The sequence below is a fragment of the Psittacula echo genome (genome assembly GCF_963264785.1).
Source record: "Psittacula echo genome assembly, chromosome: 14".
Classification (NCBI taxonomy): domain Eukaryota; kingdom Metazoa; phylum Chordata; class Aves; order Psittaciformes; family Psittacidae; genus Psittacula; species Psittacula echo.
Genome location: NC_137750.1, coordinates 1,860,697 through 1,883,603, shown reverse-complemented (window position 1 = coordinate 1,883,603; position 22,907 = coordinate 1,860,697).

Below are 22,907 nucleotides of genomic sequence, written 5' to 3'. Positions count from 1 at the left end.
AGTAACTTGGATGTGTTGTTGACCCCCTTCTTTCTTTTTAAATTCTACTCTTAAACCAACTGCTTGTACCTTCTTACTCTTATCTTGGCCTGGCTTTGACTACCTGTATCGACTGCTGCTACAGCATCTTGCAACTTGTGCTATTAGACCCTGTACGTTTGCTCTTTTGGGGAATGATGACTCCTTGGCTGTCTAAAGTTGGCTCATCAAAACCAGATTCACTAGCAATAAATTTTACAGGCACTTCTGACATTTTAGTCCATAATCCCTAGACAATATCTGTCTCATGTAGGAAGTCTTCAGCTAAATGCCTTTAGGGAGACACATGAGCAAAAGGTCGACATTTGCTAATGTGAACACTAGTTTCAGATGTCTCCATTTGTGGATGCGGAACTTCTGACACTTAGTGTTCAGTATTTCGGAAGGGAGGTATCTCATCACCTCCTGATAGTAAAGCTTTTAATGTCATGTCTAGCAAAGTACTGAAAATATGAATGATCTTAAGTCATTAATCAAAACCTCAAAGTAAAAATAAGGTGCATTTTGGAGATAGAACATTTCCATTCCCAAATTTTGTTTAAATTACGAATGTACTTCTCAAAATGATCAGTTTGGCAATTGATAACTCTTTTAAACAAGTAAGGCCAGTTTATAAAGAAAGAGTGCAATAATTCTCAACTATATTTAATTACTAAAGTATCTCTCTACTTTCTGGTAATAACAATCTTTAATTATGCTTATGAATATGCTGAATTTCCCATAGACCTGGTTTAATTGAAAGCAGATGTTCATTCTGCAATGGGTTATTTCCATAATATGCATCACTACTAGTTTGCTGTTGCTATCACAGCACACTGCGAAAAGCAGTATACAAATAATGCAGAATAGTTTGTGTGGTTATGAAATTAACTGCCTATTTATTCTATCTTTTATTACTCCTCTTCTGCCACCATCAGCAATGTATTCGTTGTTGTTATTGTTATGTACACTATTCAATGTTTTATTTGACTCGTACCAAAATTCCTGTTCAGGTTATTTACAGTTTTGTTGATTTAGATAATAAGCAACAAGTGATCTTCACAGACAAAGCAGATGATACCAGTATAGCCTGTATATAAAGGGGCACTACATGTTCTTTACCAGGCAGTCTCTTTTCAGCGCTGTCAATCTGCTCAAGAATAGAACTAATAACCTAAAGGTGTAAGGCCCTGTGTATCCTCATTCATTTCCTAAGACTATATGTTAGTTAGACATTAAGGCCCAAGGGACTAAAGAAAAAGCAAATTTGAGCAAAACACATTGAATATATTCCTTTGGAGAGGTGCAAAATGTGCATTACAAACCATAAAGCTTATGAATTCAAGGTTTCCTCACATATTTTCTCTTAGCAATGAATAAAATGAGCCTAAGTTTCTAAAGTAAGCATATATGCTATCAAATAACTACATAAAAAGAAATCTCTAATAAAAATACACTGAACAAATCAAATATCACTTGAGAGGATCGATTTAAAAAGGCATAATATTTCAAATTCTTCTTATTTAATAATTACAATAGCAATAATACTAGCTGTAGAACCCCTTCTGTGCAGTAGTCCCAGACTTCATGGTACCAGATACTTCCCTTAATCGAATGAGGGGACACACTGCACAAAACTTAAGTATAAAGCAGACAACATTCAGAGTGGCAAGGCATACTACAGATATTTTAACCAAAGTGAATTCAGTTGGCCAATGCTACACAGCAGATCAGGAGGACACACAATTTCAAAGCATTAGAGGCTGCTGGGAAGGTTCTTCAGTGGCTCAGCAAGCTTAGCACTCAAATCAGCCCTGAAAGTAACGTGCTAAATATTGCAGCTCAGCTCACCCCTCCTTCATTTGCTTATTCCCATCTCCACCGTAGTTTCCTCCCTTGGGACTGGTTACCTCTAAACAGTTTTAAGAGCTCTGTTCTCTGGCACTGCTTCTCTATTCATCTGGCCTGCAGTCCCTCCCCAGAATTAATTTGCAGCTGAGGTGTAAATAGCACAGTCCCCACCTCGGCAGTGGTGAAAATGGCCTTGCTGCTGACCTGTAATCATCTTGAAAACATTCATTTTCTTGCAATGCTGTGATGCTTTTGGACATTGGTGTCATAATCTCCTTAAGACAACAAGCAATCTCCTGGTTCAACATGGATTACCAATGTTTCCTGCAGATCTGAAAAAAGTGTTTCAATATTTCCTACGTGTACATCAGTCTGGATGGACATTCTTGTACTGATTTTAAAAGTATTTTAGCTAATCATTTCTCCTATGTTCATATACATTTACTCAATGTACATAATATAAGCAATTATGGTGATTAATCTAGAGTCAGGTTCTAAAGTATCCCATCTACCTCTTGGCCATTGTGTGGGGTGTCTCCTAGCACCCCTCAAACAGCATAGATTCTCTTGTGAGCTTGCTTATGCACAACAACAATCTGCAAAAATTCAGCAAAGACAATTCCCCTGGCATAGAACCAGAGAATTAAGTTCAGATTATTCTACATTTTATGGGCCTTTTTAGATTTGATGGAGGATCATGCCACAAAGCATCAATAAATGGGACCAAAGCCAGGTCCCACTGCACACTGTGTTCCTAAGCAGGGACTGCTGTATATGAAGACTAAGCAAAAGGAGGCAGTAGTTTGCATGTTGATTGATTTTGAGGCTTTTTTTCCCTGTACATAATATATCAAAAGCCACATAAATAGTGAAGAACTGCTACTGTGTCTGATTTCAAAACAGGAAAGCTAGACAGACTGCCAACCAGCAAAAGCTATTCCTTTTCAAGAAAGAGACTTCTAAACTCATAACCAAGTCTACAGAGAATATACAAGATGAAATATAACACAAGTAGCTAGAATAAACTTTCATTTGATTTCCTTTGGTGATAATGATTTCAGATAACCAATTTATGATAAATGCACTTGGGACATACTACCCAGAGCACAAGCGAATAGATCTAAAACAAAGGGGGGGAAGTTATAATTTCTTAAAAGTTCTGAAATAGAAATTATGCATCAGAAACATAACTGCTATTCAATAATTTAACTTTCTGTGTCCTTTTAAATAATAATTATTAAAAATCCTTCTCAGGTCTGTTGATTCATTTCTGCATGCTTTACTCCTAACTAGCAATGCTACAGCCTAATGAGAAATAAATTAGAGGATGGATGTAGTATAGGAACAGTGGGAAAAGTTGACTTTATTAGAAGGTTATGCATTAGATCTGGATTGTAATTGCATTTTCCCTAATCACGAGCACAAGAAATGACATTTAACTGAGTATAAATATTTGCAAGGGAAAGAAAAATTCAGCCACGCTATTAACCGTGTGGTAGCAGGAACACTAAATGTGTTATTGATCAGATTTTTTTCTTACTCTTTTACTGTCATTTCTCTCTTTTTTTTCCACTATTAAATGATTCCCTACAGTGGGAACATGGAAATTACAGGGAAAACATTTCGTTGTTCTTCTCACAATGTCAAACTAGTCTATTTCTGTTACTTTGCTTTCTTTGTAACAACTTCAAACAATGGAGTTTGTTTGTAAAGACTCCCACCAATCCCTCCATGATTTTTTAGATTCTACCTATTAATTAAGAAACTGAGTTAGTCTAAGGAACTTAGGTAACTCTTGTTATCTTAAAGACCCATAGGCCTCTAACATTTGTGTGTGGTAGCTTGAAAACAAGCTCCAGAATACAGTTGCTGTTCTCACCACCATGCCTGCAAACTCCAGTACTGAGCCACAGTGTGCCACAGGCATGAAACCAACTGAGAAAATAGGCACTGGGGAAAAGGGAAATGCTGGGTCAGAGATACAAGAGATTAAGTGCTATGTAGCAATAAAAAATGAACGTGCAATTGCAGCTGATCCAAAGCCATAGGAAACGACTGAATTCATGCTATCACTGAGCAGAGATTAGTCAAGAGACAGATGTTAAATGTTATGGCATTTTAAAGCTTCAGGCTTCACAAAGAAATTTCCAACCCTTTGTCTTGTGTTATTTAGTGTTTTGAAAACTATCCTAGAATTATGTGGCTTTGCACGTATGACTGGTCACAGCAGGGTTTAAAGCTGGGTGACTGGCAGCACTTTAATATCCAGAGGTTCAATCCATACAGCTTTCTAGAGCTGTGATCGTTTTTCAGACTTAGTTGATCAGTTTTGGGGTGAAATCCCTCCACCCTCAAAAGTCAATGAAAGTTCACTGCCAGCTTAATCAAATCTCATGAAAGGAAAGATCACTCATCAAGCATGTGCTTACTGATCGCATCTCATGCGTAGCCATGAAAGCGAGCGGACTGTTTTCTTTTCCCCTGTGTTCAGCATCTCTGCAGATCCATAAACTTCTCTATAAGCAGAATTTAACAGTTGCCCCTTTACAGCAAAATCCAACCCAAACTGCTCCATTTACAGATTTTACCCAGTGGGTCTTTTGGTGCTCTTAACACCAGCTGAAGAGGGATTCTGAATTTGAATTTTTGGATACAGATACATCATCCCTGTTCTAGGCACTAACATTATTTTGAGGATCCTGCTTTCCCAAGAATCAGCTTCTCATAGAGGTGAGCCAACAAATGATCAAATGTATCCGATTTTCCAGGTTCAGAGGCGTTAGTCAAACCCTAGTTCTCACAAGTCAAAAAGGTAACCGTTGCAGTCATAACTGCATGCAGTTTAATGATTACTCTCACTCTACACTCAATAATAAATTATAATAGATTCAGTTTTCAAATGGTTAAAATATAATTTATTATAGTTCTTTTCAATACATGAGTCATGTAAGTGATCCAGACCTTTCTGCTGTGGTCCAAATATTAACTGTGTCAGCAAGGTATTTTCCTTCCCTCCTGGAATAAAAATTTAGCAATAAACTCCAGAGGCAAAGTGGCATCTAGCTAATGGCATTCAATCTAAGCTTATTGCAGATCGACCTTGAATGCTGCCAAGTCTCTAACATGTGCTGACAATACAGCATCGTTGCTAAGCTACCTATTATTAATCTTTGCAATGAAAAATGAAGAGGTCAGAATGTGTTGAAGGTGTGTTTATTACAGAGCTTGCACAGAGGGTCTCATTTGAAAGCTTGGATATTTCACTAGTTTTATTGCTGTTGAAAGCTTTTATTGTAAAGATTTGAATCTGACTGACAAGTCACTATTTGTCATACTAATCATCCCTTAATTAAGTAGGAAAAAAACCCATATATATTTTGTGAATGTTCATCTGTCTACATTCAGGCCAACACGAACGGTAGTTCCAGTCATTTGTAATTGAAACAGGAATTATTGAGTGTTTTATCTCATGGCCAAAGTATGTTAGGCTTAAAAAAGCCTCATAAAAATGCACAGGGCAATAGTTAGAGTTCAGGGAAAACCTGATTATTGTTAGAATGCTCCCCATTCTTATTGTCTGCTCCTGTTTTCTGGGTTTATGTCTTGTGGCTTGGATTTTTATTTAGCTTTGTGGTGTTCTGGTTGAGGATCAAGATTATATAAACAGGACACATTCTATTTATCAATAAATCATCAAACACAAAAACAAGGACCAATGAATGGGATGTGCACACAAAGAATGAAAAGGTGGAAACTCCACATCCTTTGAAAGAAGAAAAGGCCAAGATAAGAGTAAAAAAGTATCCTGGTGTCATTCTATCACAAAGGAAATTGATGTAGGAGGTGAGAAAGAGATGGAGTATACATTTTCAAAGGAGAAGTGCCCAGGCTATCAAAGTCCTGTATGCAAGAGCTGCTGATACACACAGGGACCCCCCCAAAAAGTAGCCAATGCTTTCCAGGAAGGAATGCATTTCCTTGAGAAAGCAGAAGTCAAAAGCTAACCAACCAAACCTTCTAAAGACTTGTTTTAAAGGAAAGGTTGTATCAGAAAGAGCTGAAGTGTGCATTTCAGGAGACATCTGCATGGAAAGTCTTCTCTCCTGTGGGTTATGATCATTTGGAGAGCTGTGAGACTTGGCCTAAGGACAGGAAAGCAAAGGTGTCCTGCAGTGGACAAGCATTTCTGTAACTGTATTGCTTTAACTTGACTTGGGAGTTGGGCACATATCCTCACTCCCCTAAACCCTAATCACAGGAGGACACTGGAGAAACTGAGATGACTGCTAGCCCACAGGAATCAGTCTTGCTTCTCAGCTAATGTCAGATTGCTGGATGCATGCTGGGGCTCTGTCATGGAAGACACAGCCATGCTCCAGGCCTGCCCGGTGCCCTGGGGGGGAATAATTTGTTGGGTCCATCCTCACCCTACCTTCCTATGCACCAGCTCAGCAATTCTGGGCTGTGCTCAAGACTCCAACAGCTTCCAGCTCCATCCATGCCAATCTGCTGTCACAGCTGCTATCCACATGGACACCAAGTCCCTCTGAATTACAGCATCACTGACAGAGCACAACACGGACACTATGAAACAAAGGCTTTTTGATCAATACTGTATAGAGATTATATTTCCAGGCAGGGTGAGGATTTAGGAATGAGCTCACACAGAGGAGAGTCATCTGGTTTAGCTGTGCTGATTCTCTTCCGCTGCTTTAGTCACATCAATAGCAGCCCTCGGGTTCTAGATTTTAAAAAGGCTCTAAAACCACTCTGCAGTAAGAATCATAGAATCATAGACTAGTTAGGGTTGGAAAGGACCTTAAGATCATCCAGTTCCAACCCCCCTGCCATGGGCAGGGACACCTCACACTAAATCACGCCACCCAAGAATCCTTCTAGCACCTCATCAAATACCAGTGAAGTCTTTTCCAAGTGTTTGGAAAGTGCAAAGAAGCATAGGATTTAAAGTGGGATTAAATCCTAGGCTTCAAAGCTGAGAATACTGTTGGGGAAGATGAGCAATAATGGTCTGGTCCTTGCTGAAAGAGCTTTGTCTTAAGTGGCAGAGGGGTCTCAAGCACGTTGTTATCAAGCACTGCAGTAAACAGAGACTCTCAAGAACAAAGTGAAACCTCTTATGAGAAGCCTGATAGTGCAAGTGGATATGGGATATGCTCCCAACTTTTCTTCCTCTCCTATTTGTCCTTGTAGCTGTTTTATTTATACTGCAGCACTTCACAAGAACAAGATGAATGGAGCTGCCTCTGTGAAGAACATTTCTGTACAGCTAGAACAGTATCTTGCAATTGCAGCCAAGAACTTATCACCTAACGTATAGAAGGTTAAAGTACATGTGGATTGTCAAAGATACCCCATGGCCTGGCTAGACATATTTGCTAGAGATGTAGCTTTGTCTTTTGCGTTTCTTGGTATCATCCCCCTGATTTCACATGCTTTTAGTTTATTAATGTGAAAATTTTGACTGTGGCACACTTGGAAACCTGATTCCTTGTTTCTGCACAATTTAATTGTAGCAACAGTCATACACACATCCTGATTTTTTCCCTAAATCCTAACTTGATCAGGGTATCTTGAGAAGCGCTAAAGTATAGCTCTGTTTCAGGTAGTTCTGACTGTCAAAGCTGCCCTTGAAAATAAATGTATTGATCAGGAAAGTACTGGTTATGGTTTAGATGTGATGGGAGACTGGAAAATGAGAGACTTCTTTGTCAACAGCATGAAACTGGGAATTTAGTTTTGTTCCAAAATGAAAAGGATTTTTCTTGAAATGATGCAACAAATAGTCATGGAAGAAAGGCTTACAGGTCACTGATTAAGACATTCATCTGCTGTGTGGTACGTTCAGCTCTTGTCCTGTTTGGAGAGATCTGAACTGGATTTGCACATATCCCACCGCAACATAATGTTCCTTTGTCATCAGTGTTAGAAGGATGCCCTTAAAAGGTTAGTCAAATCTTACAGGGACTCATCAAAAACCACATGAAGAAATCAGTTTGCATCTCTCTCAGGTCTATAAGCAGAAAAAACTGTTCAGGGCTAAACTGTAAATTTTTCTGTATTTGGCCTGGTTACAAGTTTTGAGTCTTAATAGCAAATGTTATTTTATGTAGGATGTATATGCAATTGCCATGAGAAATGGGAGTCAATAAAATAACTGACTTCTTTATAGAACGGTACAACTAGAGTACGGTGCTATTTTTCCATGCAAGTCAGTAAATTCTGTATCTGAAAGCAAATATTCAGCATCATTCCCTGATACATATGCAATAGGTGCATGAAGAGCTCAACTCCAACTGTGACTATGCAGGATCACACCCGCTGTTTGAATCAGAGAAGCAGATAGAGAAAGGCAGTGATGGAGAGGGTCATGTACCCAACAGGTGAGCAACTACATAATGAGCTTCTTAAATATTTTACTTCGGCTGAGCAGCTTCAGCTCACACCAGCAGAGAAGCTGCTCTCTGTGCTTAGAATGATACCCAAAGTGTAGGCTTTCTTGAAGTCAGTGACCATATTTGCATGTCTCCTTGATTAGGGTTTCTTGGCAGATTTTGTATTACTGAATACTTCAGGCAGCCAAAGAGAATTGAAGCTAAGATGTACTCATGTCACATTATCCTTAACCTGGGATGACACAGGCCTCATCAGAAGTATACATAAAGCGCTGAATTTGTACTTGCAGTCACAACAATATGTGTTAGGTGACATAGACTAAGATGGAAAAACATGCCACTTAAACTATAGCTTTTTACTTACAACGCATTTGACTGTGTTGCTTTGCTACAGTGGGAACTGTGTACAATTCATGATTAACATAAAGAGACTAAAGCCAGCTATCTGTTCAAGTAATGGGAGCAGCGAGTAAGTAAAGTGTAATTTGAAAATGCATGCTGAATCTGGGCAAAACCCATGAGGATTCTGCAATACATGTAGTTCTATGGCTGTCATTTGGAATGTGCTGTGATAACCACTTTTGCTGTAGATTCTGCAATATACTGGTCCAAAGAGTTTATTAAATGGGAAATTTATCTGCATGACCTTATATTATCACTTATTTAGATCCACAGTTCTAAGATCAAAAGCCCTCAAAGCCTAAACTTCCAAATCCTGGTTATGTATATATGACTTGTACATTTCTTCTAAGTTTGTAGACTAATAGTCCCTGATTAGGAGTGCAGAACAAATAATTCAGTACAGCGTGCTGGCTGAAGCTGCCACTGTTCATCTTCAAAGCACAGAGCTACTGAAACTGATGGATAATTGGAAAAAAAATGCCAGCAGAAGAGAATGGAAAAGAAGTCATTTAGCAACTTAAATGAAAGATAAGCTACCAGCAAATTGCTATGAAAATTTAGGACTGGGGTTGGATGTGGAAGGATTCCTTCAAAACGCTTTAACGTTGTGCATAAAATCACAGTTTTCATTCAGAAAAAACAGAGAAAATCCTAGAATAAGGTTGAAACAAAGACGGTTGAGCCTGGGATGAAACATAAATAGAGAGAAAGAACAGGCAGAATAAAAAATGGTAGAATTGCAAAGGGAAAATTAAGATGAAAAGCCAGCATGTAGACAGGTATCACTCATGTTCTATCCATGGATATTACAAGGACTCTTTTAGTTGGGGGAATACAGAATCCCAAGGGTTGGAAGGGACCTCAAAAGATCATCTAGTCCAACCCCCTGCAAGAGCAGGGTAGCCTAGAGTACATCACACAGGAACTTGTCCAGGCGGGCCTTGGATATCTCCAACGTAGGAGACTCCACAACCCCCCTGGGCAACCTGTTCCAGTGCTCTGTCACTCTCACAGTAAAGAAGTAATACCAGTGACTTCTCATGGGTTGATTTCCTTCCTTAAACATGCTTCTCTGCTTTCCACTTTGCTCAAACTACAGGAAATGGAAGAATCTGACTTAGCTTTGTATTTTTTCCTTTCTGGAAAGCAAGAAAGAAAGAGGAGAGGGGGAAGAGACAGTTCCTGAATCAGAGGGTTAAAACCTGATCCTCAAAAACGTACCTGGCAATCAGGTATCGTTAACAAGAAAGCAAACCTCTACTGATCAAAGTAATGCATAAAGAAAATAGACTTTGACTAGTATTGCAGATTATTGCTGGAAAAGTTTTAAATTGTAGTGCTACAACTACAAGATTGTGGAATTATGGTGATGTTTCAATACTATTTCAAAGTCATAGCTCTACTGAAAATGACACTATGCTCATGAATTTCCTAGTAAAAACACTTCTGTCCTACACAGAGACAGCATAAATACAGACTGAGTGCAGCCAAGTGCCACTGCACTAACAACTAAATATGCTCTGAACCCTCAATATGCGCATAATGTTTTTCCAATGCTTAATAATTCTTTCAGTGATTTTTTCCTAATATCTAATCTAAACCTCCCCTGCCACAACTTGAGCCTGTTTCTTTCTGCCCTATCACTTTTTATGTGAAAAGAGACACCCACCTTGCTACAACCTCCTTTCAGTGCAGTGATAAGGTCTCCTCTGGGCCTCCTTCTCTCCAGGCTAAATAACCCCATTTCCCTCAGCCAATCCTCATAAAGTCTTGCTTGTAAGACCCTTCACCAGCTTGAATTTGTCCAACTTGTATTTGGACAGCCTTCAAGTTTAGGATGGTTTAGCAAAGACCCACAGAGGACAGTGTTGCTCACTTAGGAGTGCCTTATGGCTGGGAGGTGACTGAACATTGCAGCTGGCACTGAGATGATCAAAAAGCTCTTGAGAGCTTTTGCAGGCTCTGTGAAAGCTTCCAGCACAGCAACCACAACAATCCCACCAGCAGCCCAAGGAAAAAGGGGACAGGACCCTGAAACCCCAAGCTGTTAAAGGATTAGAAAGGCAGCAGAGCTGTGGGGCTCCAACAGAATGGTGTTGATAGCCCCTCCATTCTCCTAATGCATCATTCTCTGTTGATTAAATTTTCCATTGGAAAAATTCTGACAAGCTGCTATTTCCCTCAGACCAAATCACAGTAATGAAAGTTTATAAAGTAGCCATTCATTCAATCAAAACTTATTACTCAAAGTGTAGTTCTACTTTTTTTCCTCCTGTACTCAACATTAAGCATCCCTATTCAATGCCTCTTATTATGGGAATTGTTCTGTAACGAAAACATAAATCGTCACAACATGACTGCATTTCTACAAACACTGTAAGAGGGGGCACATTCTCATTACCTTCTATGGCTATAATCTGTGGTACCCATTCATATGCTGTAGTTAATGCCATACTTAATGGCTTCATGATGAAAAAAGCCCGCTAGCCTGAATATACATAGTGCTCTAGAGATCTCTCTTGCAGTTTATTGTGTCCATAAGGAATCTTGTTCCCTTTGTCATAAAAAATATAGTCACCTAATGCAGCATGACAGATCCCTGCTCTGGCTGGGTATAGTCAGACTTGATTTTGCAAAAGCAAAAGCTCGAATAACAGCAATGTACGCATGGGAATATGTCATATAGTTCAACAAAATGGGAATACAGCGTGCAGGATAAAGATGTGAAGTTTTCTACCTGATAGTCCAATTGGTGAACAACTAGGAGTTAAATTCACTGCAGTGTTAAGAGTACAACAAGCAGTGTTTCTAATTTCCTTATTGATGGGATGACTGAAAATGGCTGTCTCTGTAAGTGCAGGAGGAATGAATGAAGCCTGAATATCGCACTTTCTCAATTTCTCCATTTTGTTTCCACATGAAATGCCATGCTAGAAATGAGTTGGCTCCCTCATGTAGCTGAAACAAGAAACTATCTTAGTTTCAGCAAGGTTGTTTGGATGCTGCTGTTTGGTGCTCTGTCCTACCAACATGATCCTAATTCACTTGGGCATTTTCAGCCATTTTCAGCCCAGCTCAGAGATGTTGGGAGCAGCAAACCTTTTACCTAGCTCTCTGGTCACCGGAAATCACATCTGACTACCACAAAATAGAGTGAATAGCCATGGCAGCATCAGTGCACAAGTCCCAAATACAACCCGGATCTCATTTAACTGCAGTCTTGAAGGCTTAAGCAAGACATACAATGCATAAAGGCCTTTGGCCTCTGTTTAGGAGTCGGTTTACATCAACAAATGTGGATGATCCCTAAGGGACTGTAGGGCCCGTCCAACTAAAGTCAGTTGCTTATGAGTCACACAGACTTGGTTGCCTGCACAACTACTGCCAATTCCATAATTTTCCAGCACAATGTAGATCACTGAATTGTCATTCAATTGCATGTTTAACGCCATAGCTGAAAGCACAGGAAATTCAAGTGCAAAAATGTACTGGGAAGACCTTGCTACTGTGAAGAACCTGGACACTCAATGCAATGACAAAGAGGCATGCATCCTCTCATAGACTCCATCAAAGGAGATAGCCATGCTATCCTTCCACAGCCAACCATGAAAGATTCAACAAAGTTGTAGCTCTTAAGCAATAACTACAAGCAAAATCACAGCAGCTATTACCATCCATTGTGTATCACTGATTCTACTTGGTGCTTGATGTGCAGGTGACACAAGCCTGTTAGTGCCAAGTACCTTGGCTGTTCAGCCCAGGTTCTAGCAGCTAATGGTCTGAAAACTGCCTGTTCATTCCCTGGTGCTTCGACTATCTTGTTATTAATAAGCAGTTCAGTAATCAGCAGAACTAAGGATGCCTGGTCTCCTATAGATTTTCATCTTGTGGTTTATTGGCATTTAAACTGAAATGATAGTAAAACTTTGTTTTCTCTACTCAGCTTATCACATCTCTGTGCTTTGACAGTATCAGTGAGCCAATATGTAGAGTTTGCCAAGAGATGATAAATTACTGAGGAAATGATTGCAAAAGTTTGGATTTTGGTGTTCTCATCCAAGCCACTTGTTCCCAGTGCAATTAGGTATAAAGCCAGAGAGATTAGGAAAATTCCTCACAACACACACACACTCTCACAATTCTTTTATCTGAAAAAACGTGGGCATTGATCCTTCTAATTCCTCACAATAGGACTAGGCAATGCAAATCACAGGTGCAGCATCAAATGAAATACCCCAAAAAATTCAAATTCTCTCCATAGAGGTAGTTTGAAAGCAATTTGTATCTGTGTTCAAACTAATTTCTTTGAACTTCCCCAAAAGAAGCAACCATGGCCTCTGTACAACCACCAAACCAGTATCATTCAAGAGTCTTTGAGATGTTTCTGATTTTCAGAATTGTGTTGAGCATTTATATTTCAATGCACATCTAAAGCAAAAAATGAAAAAACCCACTGCAGTTACTTGTGACTTACTATGAATACCAAGAGAATACCATTTAATATGAAAGCATTTCAGAGGTTCTCTAAAGCTTCATTAAAGAATCGGATTTTGTGTGAGAAGACATTGCTTTGCATTAAGATTCTTGTAAACTTCAAAGCCACAGACATCTCTTGAAAAGGCACATTTCAAATATTCTTTTTAATCTCACCCTATCCCTCGTAATCTCTTGCCATCAGGCAGAAAATACAGTGCTTATGGAACATATAATGCAGAAGTCTCCAAAGATAGCATCAACAAAGATCAGCTAATGTTGTATATAATCATTCTTAAAGACAACAAGTAAGTTCATCAGCAGTTATGACACACAAAGGAATGATACACCACAAGTGTTTGCCATGCAGAATGTACAGAAATATTACACTCTTCCAGAGTTATCAGTAGTGGTACCTCCTACTTTACTATCTCGCATAGCCCTGTTTCATCTCAAATTCCAGACCTCAGGTACCTGCCAGAACCTCTGTCCAGGGCAGCACTCATTCTGTCTGCTGAGCAGTGAAGAGATGACGACTGCATTAGAACTGTACTAATTTCTTCTCCCTTTGTCTAGCTACCTAGCACAAGAAAAGCTGTTGTCATGCTCTCCCACTAGTAATGGGAATATCTGGACCTGAAGAGGGGAGTCTGGTAGAAGAAACTGGGCTGGGAGAGATGAGTATGATAAAAGTGGGATAGGAGAAAGAGGTCCAAACCCATCTAATATTATCAGATGTTACCCCTCTTATTGGAGCCAACAGTCTCCAGATCTTGAGCCAGGCAAGGCTGGCAAGAAAGTGAGGAGAAAATAAAGGGAAGCAAAAGCCTCCAGTTACTAGCTGCCTTGTGGCTAGCAATCCTTACATGATCCAGTCTTTTAATGCCTTAAATTCAAAATACTTGATGCTACCAAGGTATCTTTTACTGCTGCAGATATTGCAAAAGTCTCAAATAGTGCTAAGGTGGTTTTATACACTTACAACATTTACATTATTCCAGATCCTGATTTCTATGTTCAAAGATGTCAAAGAATAAACCCAAACTGTCTCTTTGATAGTGTTTCTTCTCCTGATCTCACTGTGGCAGCTTGAGATAGATAGAATACCACAGAGGCTGGTCTTTGGGTTGCAAGAATTTAAGCCTTCAAATCTTAGTCTTCAAATCCTTGCCTGAACCTTAGGCCAAACAGAGTTTGGGTGCAATATAGAGGTTCCTGGCAGTATCCATTTCACATGCTCACTAGAGAGCAGTATTTTAAGTGTGCTCATATTTACATAATTAAAATACTGTGCTGCATATATGCTTTCCATGATGGAGCTGTTTGTGTACTATATGTTAGTGATCAACCTTGCTATTTCAATAACTTAATAGTATACTTCAGATGTGACATTTTTATATTCTTAATTAACCAAGTTGTACAGGTTTGCTAATTAATGAATATATGCACCTGACTGTGCTGCATTTCATGCTGATGCTCTTCATCATTTTTCTGATTCTGACATACCTTTGTGATTGTCAAAGGCAATATGCAAATATTCAGGGAGATACATTGACAACTGCTCTTTATGCTTTCCTGATAATGCTGTAGACTTCACTGAGCTGCAAAGAGTTGATAAAATTGCACACGCTTTACTTACTGCTCCATTATTCTTTGCTAATTGAGCCACATAGTTTAGTCAAGTGTTTACAAGCTTTGCTAATAGACTTGCATACAAATTTTGTTCAATATGTTATACTAAAGAGAATGTTTACTACCTGCTGAGCTGTTGGAATCATGATAGATAACACTTCTGAAGCTGTCAACCAGTCAATAAACACTGACAGTTGTGCAACCCGTTGAGTTAGGGAGCTTATTGCTTTTGCAGTGCTGATGCAAATGATCTGGATTAACCAACATAATAACTAAGGTGGAAAGTCAGTGGGTGCCAGATGCCTAACTACTCTGGGTTTCTCTGAAATACCAGCTAAATGGTCCATTAGGCAAGAACTTCTTATTTTTCAGAAAGAGAAGCAAAAGAGCAAGAAGTTTAATGGGAACCTCTGAGTTCACACAGCACACTTCTTGGAAAGCTCTCCTTAAGTCAAGGACCTTCAGAGCTCATAAGCTGCTAGAAGTAGACAACTCCTCTGAGGATGCTGGGTGGTCTCATAAAGTGAGACAGGTATGTTTTCTGCATGTGTGGTAGCTGAATGCATCCTGCGACAGTGTGTGGCTTATCCAACCACGCTGTTCCTGGCTTTCCCTCATTCTCACTTGCTTTGTTTTTACCTCACAAAATTAGGAAGTAGAAACTACCAGTTCTATGCAGCCATTTCTCCTCTCTGTCCACATACATGCTAGTCAAAATGTATTTGATGCAGTTCCTCTCAAAGAACTAGTAGAAAGCAACAGAAGTGCACTGACTTCACAACTACAGTACTACAGAAGTTAGGTGGTAATATAGCCCTGCAAGCCGCTATGCAGGGGGAATAAATAATGCCAGTTATAAAGTTTAATTTAAGTGTTAGAATGCATCCATAAAAGAGTGGCTATTTGGAAAGACAACATGCAAACCCCAGAAGAGAAAATGTATAGTCAGACATTTTCTAAGCTCTGCGAAATGCAACAAAAGAAGCTGGTGCAAAAAGTCTTATAACTTAAATTCCACTGGCAGTGTCTCAGGGCTCTGCTCTCTCTCCACTCCACACTACTCATTTCTAGCAAGGTTACTCTCATTCATTTTATGCATGAAACTTCTATAATCAAAGACTGTTCTGCAGGCAAGGAGCAAATACTCAAGAGATATCTATAGAAAACAGAGATAAGAGTTTGGCTAAAACATCTGCCTTGGTCAGCAAAATACATGGGGATTAAGTATTGAAAAGGACAATTCAGTCAATAATAATTATAAAACCATTGTAGTGGCAAAGAAGAGCTCAATGAGCCAAACACTAAACTAGAGTTCTCACGTTGGTTGGCGATAAAAATCTGCACCTTCATATTAAAGACATCTGTCTCAGGGCAAAACTGAAAATAGTTAAGCTGGCAGAAGGCACACACAGCCCCCACACAGGGACCTTCTCTGTGCATGCCAGCACAGGGGAAACACTCCTGGCTACCTGATTTAGTCTAGAAGACATTTCTAACACAGTCACAGACCTCACTGAAACTGCCTCGCTTTACCTAAAAGCCAGCCTAGGACTGAAATCCATTCTGACCTGAGGCAACGCATCAGCTATGCCACTAAAATCTCTTTTTACAAGGATTTATCCTACTGCCAGCATTGTGTTTGTACCAGTTATGGTAGCATATGTACTGTATATCCGTATGCATTTTGCTGCACTATGCAGCGGTATGAACTTGCTATTCAGTATCATAAGGCTGCACGTGAGTGGCAGTGCAGTATGCCCAGCACAGATGTCCAGCCTCATCCAGCTGAGTTCGAAGAGAAAGTTCTCTGGCTGATTGGCTGGTCCAGGACATGCAGTTGGTACCGTTCCCATCGTGCCCAGGAGATGGCAGATCTGCGTACACCAGCGGCCATGTGCATTAACTTGTGTTTGAGTGTAGGGAGGAGGCATCACTTCACGTGTTCTGTCCTCTCTGCCCTGCAGCATGTCTGCTGGAAACCACAAGATGAACTTTTAACATACTGAAAGCCTCGGTGCTCAGTTTGTGGGGATTAGGCTCCAGTTCAGTGTGTGGTCTACTGAAGGTGCACGTCATAACTCAGAACTTCAGTTTTCAAAAGCAAATCTAATTTTACTCCCTTTAGCATAGCACTTTTGGAGACCTACCCTGCAATCAATTAGCTCTCAGTCCTCCCAACGGTTTAATTAGCACATGCTCAGTGGAACAATAGAAATATCTCCCTGAATGTTGAAAGAAGACTGCTTTAAAAAAGGCCAGGACAGTATTATCAGGCTTTGTATCCAGGCATCCCTCTTTTAATCCATCACAAGGCTTGGAAATGCGTGCAGCAGTGGCTCATCTCCTGTGTCCTCATAGTGCTGAAAATATTAATAATCCCAGGCACTGCAGCATGGGGTAATGACTATGTCTGAGCTTTAATGATGTGTTGTGTCAATCTGCAGCACTGAGACATTAATAAGCCTGTCTTTTATATAAAAGAAGTTTGAATTCTTTATAACAGATAACAGGTAGACATTTTACAGGACTGTACCAAATAAAACCTGGTGTATTTTGCTCCCCTATTAGAAAGAAAAAAAAATAATTAAAAATTATTCTAAAACAACAGTTCAAGTGATGATTTCCTGATGATAAATCAGGTTTTAACACACCCTGACCACAGCATCTTTATACACGTCATTTCATTTTCTGTCCTGTGCAAAAACTGCAGCCAAGTAGGTGGTTAAGCAGTTTCTTAATTGTTAACCGGTCCATCAATCAACAACAGCACATGCTTAATATTAAGCCATCTAAGTGAGTAGCCATCAGTCCCTGAAAGTTTAATTATATGCTTAGAAATTGTTCTGCATCTAAAGCTAAAACATAAGCCTATGCAATTAAAACTCTTTAAATTCTCACTACATGCAACTGAACATACTACATTTTCTGCTGAAAACAGGGTCACAGAAAATAGAAGATTGACAATGTACCGCACCAGAAGGGCTTGTAACTTTCTTGATAGTACTAAAAAAAGCACCACCATGCCATGCAGAAGAGAGTCCACTAAAGATGAATTATCCCTTTTATTTAAAAAAAATATATTAATTTAGCTTGAAACATGTGTTCATACAATTTGGGAACCCTCTGTGAATCGGTCATTAACACTTCATCCTTTCAGGATTGTTTGCAAGCTCTCTCGGCCACTGTTAGAGAAAGTATAAGCAGAAATACATACACCTTGTCCTGTGTCTGTACTGGTTCAAACCCTGCTCGCTTCCATGACTGCAACTCATTTGAATGAGATGTATCTGCTGCAACACATGGTTTTGTGCTACAGTGGAGAGACCTACGCATCAGATAGCAATGGCAAGTTCATTTTGGAGATGACTGTTCTTGGGGTACAATTTGGGAATATGTGACTCATTCCCCCACACACTAGGAGGTGGAAAAGAAATCACATCACTTATTACATTACATTGTGCCCATCACCATGCTAATTAATATAAAAAGGCAACCTCTCAGCTAAAGAACAAGGTTTTTCTCCTATTCATTTTCCCATCATTCATAACTTGAGAGAGAAGAAGGAGAGACACTGATCTTTGAAAATGAATTGAGTAGTTTATAAGACTTTGGCAAAGGCCAAACCTTGCCCAAAGATGCTTTTTATTCATATAATGTTAAGAGTCAATTTTACTCTTACTCAGGACTGGTTATAGATTGAGTTGAATCAGTTCTGGATACTCTGGCAGAGTATTTTTCTTAAAAGCTATGGCTCTTTAATACAGTTTCATTTTTCATAGTGCTTAATCTCCCTTGCTTAGTATGACCACATTATTTTTCTTTCAATTGACAGTTACATTATATCACCTCAATACTTGTTCCACATTTGGGGATCAAATGCATGCCCCAAACTCACTGGGACAGAAGAACAAATGTGCCCCAGCTTCATTCTTAGATTTCAGATTAAAACATTCCATTTAGGTTTTCCATTACCACACACTATAATAAAATGATGCAAATATTTATCAGACTCGGGATTTATATTGTAAAAAAGATGTCTACATTAGAAAACTGCTGGTTTTAATTGCTGTAATCCTAAAATTACAGTTTAGGATTTTTTTTCCACCCCACTAATCTTGTCTGTCTCATTTATTAGCAAACTTAGCAGGAAAGACCTTATCCTTACTTCTCAAAGGAGTAATTCTTTTACTGATGTCACCAGTAGTTGGCATGGAGTAGACATGAAAATAGAATTTACTTATTGTCTCCCAGTCACTCATATAGTAAATATTTCCTGCCCCAGCATTTTCACAGCAAGTTTTGACAGCACAGCTCTAGAAGCTGCAGCAGACATGAGGCCAGTCTTCAGCCAGCTGTTGAGCTAACACTGTTTAACCACAGAGTATTTCAATACAAAAGAAACATTTGTCAGGGCTCTAACTATACAATTTATTTTAATCTAATCAGCTTTTAATAAATTGTTGTACAAAACTTTCTTATTTTTAGTAAGCAAGATATGTAGAAGTGATTATGTACTCATTTTGCTTCTCTAATCAATCATATGCTGATGACTTAGGCAAATAATCTAGTTCATAAAACAGTATGTGGTGAGTTCATGAGGGGAACATCCATCAAAGTCAGGGATGGGTGACTGTTATAATTTGCTCTTGTTGGTACCCTTCCTGTTGCATTAAACTTTAAAGAAGTTAATGGCAATCTGAATTTTATTCCATGTATTTCTTTGCCTCACGTAGCCAGACACATCACAGATGATGCAGTAAGATGAGACGCATGAAAAATACAACACTGTCACAACAACATCTACAGGATTTGGATCTCAGAGGGCTGCAGTACACCAACCCAGCCTCCTAGAGCATCATCTCTACTCCTGCTGCAGCTGCTGCTGGTGTTGCAGTGCGGGCCAGGCAGAACTGTCATGCTTTAAAGGTAAGGTTCACTTCCATAAGGGCTAGCAGGGAAAGGGGTCACTGTGAGATGCACAAATCTATTAATAAAGTTTCTGGGCTATGTTCATCTCCTACAGGCTTTGATACCTCACATCTTGCCCTTGGAATGGACTCAAATTCTTCATGGTTTTCCTTTTTGTGGTCTTCTGGGGTGGCCCTCCACTACTGTTGAAACTGTCACCAGCCAAGCAGCTTGTTGCTTGGACTCCCAGAAAGCTATGACTCAATTACAGTAAAACACTGGGGCATTATTCACTTCATATATGCACAAATATTAGTTCTTAATACTCAAAGGTAAATTGAGTTGGTTTCTTTGAGTTTTGGTTTGTTATTCTGCACTAATATTTATGTCCCCTACCAGACTCACACAATGAAAATGTCAAGGGAGTGTGTCTGGCTTATTGAGAGTCAAGAAATACAACACACTAACTGCAGCATCCTCGTAACGGCTAAATATATTTTCTAATTTTCATGATGACTTGCCACTCTAAACATTGTATTTCAGCAGTTTATATTACTAAATCCATCCTCTCAATCTTCTGAAACAAGACTTACCCGGTCACAACAACAACACAGAAGCTACTCTTATTTTGCCCCATGTCCCTCTCCGCACCTAGGCTCCAAATACCATTCCGTATTCCTAAGTTTATTACAAGGCAGCCCCACCAGGTACCATGCTGAATAGCTGATCTCAGCTACACACTTTAGGGTGATGCCCTGGGAAGATCACTATAGTGGGACACCCAGGTCTGTTGGTTGTGCATGGTTTTCAGCTAGAAAATATGATTTGTAATTTAAAAGCATTTGATCTGGAAGTCATTAAGACACATCAAATATGTATGTTTGCTATCACTTTTCCAGTGCTTTATAACACTTAGTCTGCTACACAAGCCACAACACGGCACAGGGAAATCACAAGGCATATGCACATCAACCATTCTTTCAAATCCTCAGGTTACATTTTCTGAGCTGAAGAATCATTAACCTTTCCTCTTTGCTCTCCTTTAGTCCCAGACCAGTCAAATGTCAGCTGCAATATATTAGGAAATAAAATTTCCCTTTTCTCTATGCTTTGTATAGTCAACTGTAGGAAAATAAAGTTACCGGTTGAGAACAACTGGTAGAAATTTCACACTCCTCGCTGGAAAGAGAAACCAGGGAAAGGCATGTTCTGAACTGAAACCAAATTGCATGCACCAGAAGTGAAGCTTGTAGTCAAATATTTGTAGACATTCATCTCTGCAAATGGTAGGACTTTAGAGTGGAAGTCAAACAAAACACTGGTAACATGGGTCTTATCAAGTTCTGTGAGCACAGAAACACCTAAACCAGGATGCTATAACTAATGCACACACAAAGAAATAAACCAGGAAGAACTAGTCAAGAAATGATCTTATTTGCCCCCAAGCTTGTAGAATTCCATGCAAAACATGTATTTATGGTTTGACTGTTCCAGCATGCTCATGCCAAGAGACAACAGATAACAACCCTATAGCACTCTTTATCTAACTGCAATACACAACCACAAGAACTGGATATATTAAAGAGCTATCACTATTTGGAAGATTTTAGACATTCTCCCACAGTATGCTTACAAACACAATGAATTAATCTCCGACACCAAGTTTACACTTGGTGTAAAAAGTTGCACTACCCAGGAAAATAAAGTCTTTTGCAGGTTTTATTTTTTCTTTGGTTTAAAACATGCTCATCACTAACATATCTACATGTTTACATCCAAGAGCTACATTCTAAATAAGTCAGCATCCATACATCCAGGTTATCCCATTCAGGTGTAAATAGCTCAGATTTCTATGAAGTGATCTTTGCAAGTGGTCTAGAAGCTACCCTGAATGAAAACTAAACACCAAATTAAACCTCTAGAAACAGTATCAGATATAACTCCGTATTTTTAAATCACAGAATCATAGAATAGTTAGGGTTGGAAAGGATCTTTCATCCAGTTCCAACCCCCTGCCATGGGCAGGGACACCTCACACTGCACCATGTCACCTAAGGCTGTGTGTAACTCCTGACAGTAACTTTTTGCTCTACAACAACATTTTGACCAGGTAGCTGTGACCAAAACGTGTGTCAGCACTCAAGCGTCGATTAATTTAAAGTGAATGGCTACTTCCAAAGACACTGATGTTGATGGAGCTCCTTTGCTGAACGAGCAGAGAACTATGAGGTGACACCAAGATAGATATCAGAGGTTGTCCCTGGTTAACAAGCCCCCTGCCAGCCTTTTGAGGGGAAATTCTTCACCTGGCTCTCTCCTCAGTAAAAGCAGCAACAAGGAAACCATCAAAGATTCCCTGAGCGAGACGTGACTGATATGGCAGAAATAACAGAGCCCACTTCAGTAGTGCTCCCGATAGGGATTGCTGGGCCATTAACTTTCCCTTTATGACTTTTATCCTCTTTCTGCTACGTTTGAGCCTTGACTGAGCTTTGTTCCTCACTGGCGATGGGCTCAGGTAATTAGATTGCATAGAGGTGGAAGGGAGAAAGAGTTGTGAAAACCAGTGGCTCTTTGGGCAGTGGGAGGGCGCAAAATCTGGGAGTTGACCAGAGGAGCACATCTCCAAATATGTGCATATCTGTCTATCAAAACAAAATCCAGGTCACTGGTGGTGATGGTGCCGTCTCTCATTTTAACAGGATGGAAAAAGTCCACATTTACTATTATAACTTGAGGACTAAAGCTTTTTTTCCCCTTCCCTTGAAGGATTTCTTTTAACCCAGAATCTTTGCCTATTCCAACATGTAACACTGAAAAGCCAAGAATAGAACATTTTTTTCCTCAGCTGGTGGCAGCTTTTCAATGGGAAAGGGTGCTCTTGCTGCACACAAATCACTTGCCGAGAAGTTTGGGATTATTCTCAGAGCACATTTAACAGGTTTGCAAAACTGGGATCTGTGGAACTAAAATGTAAAACAGTGCTGTGGAAAGAGTTAAACTGCTTACAAGGTTTTAAAGCCTTTTGCAGACTGCTGGTTATGGTGATGGGGGGAAGGATGCAGGTAGTAAGATATCGCAAGCCAATAAAAACTTCCTGATCTTGATCTTAGACCACAATTTGACATCACAAATTTCCGGTGGTTGCATCTCACCATATTTGTATGAAAGAAAACCAGACTGAAATCACCTAGTGTTAACGCTTCCTTT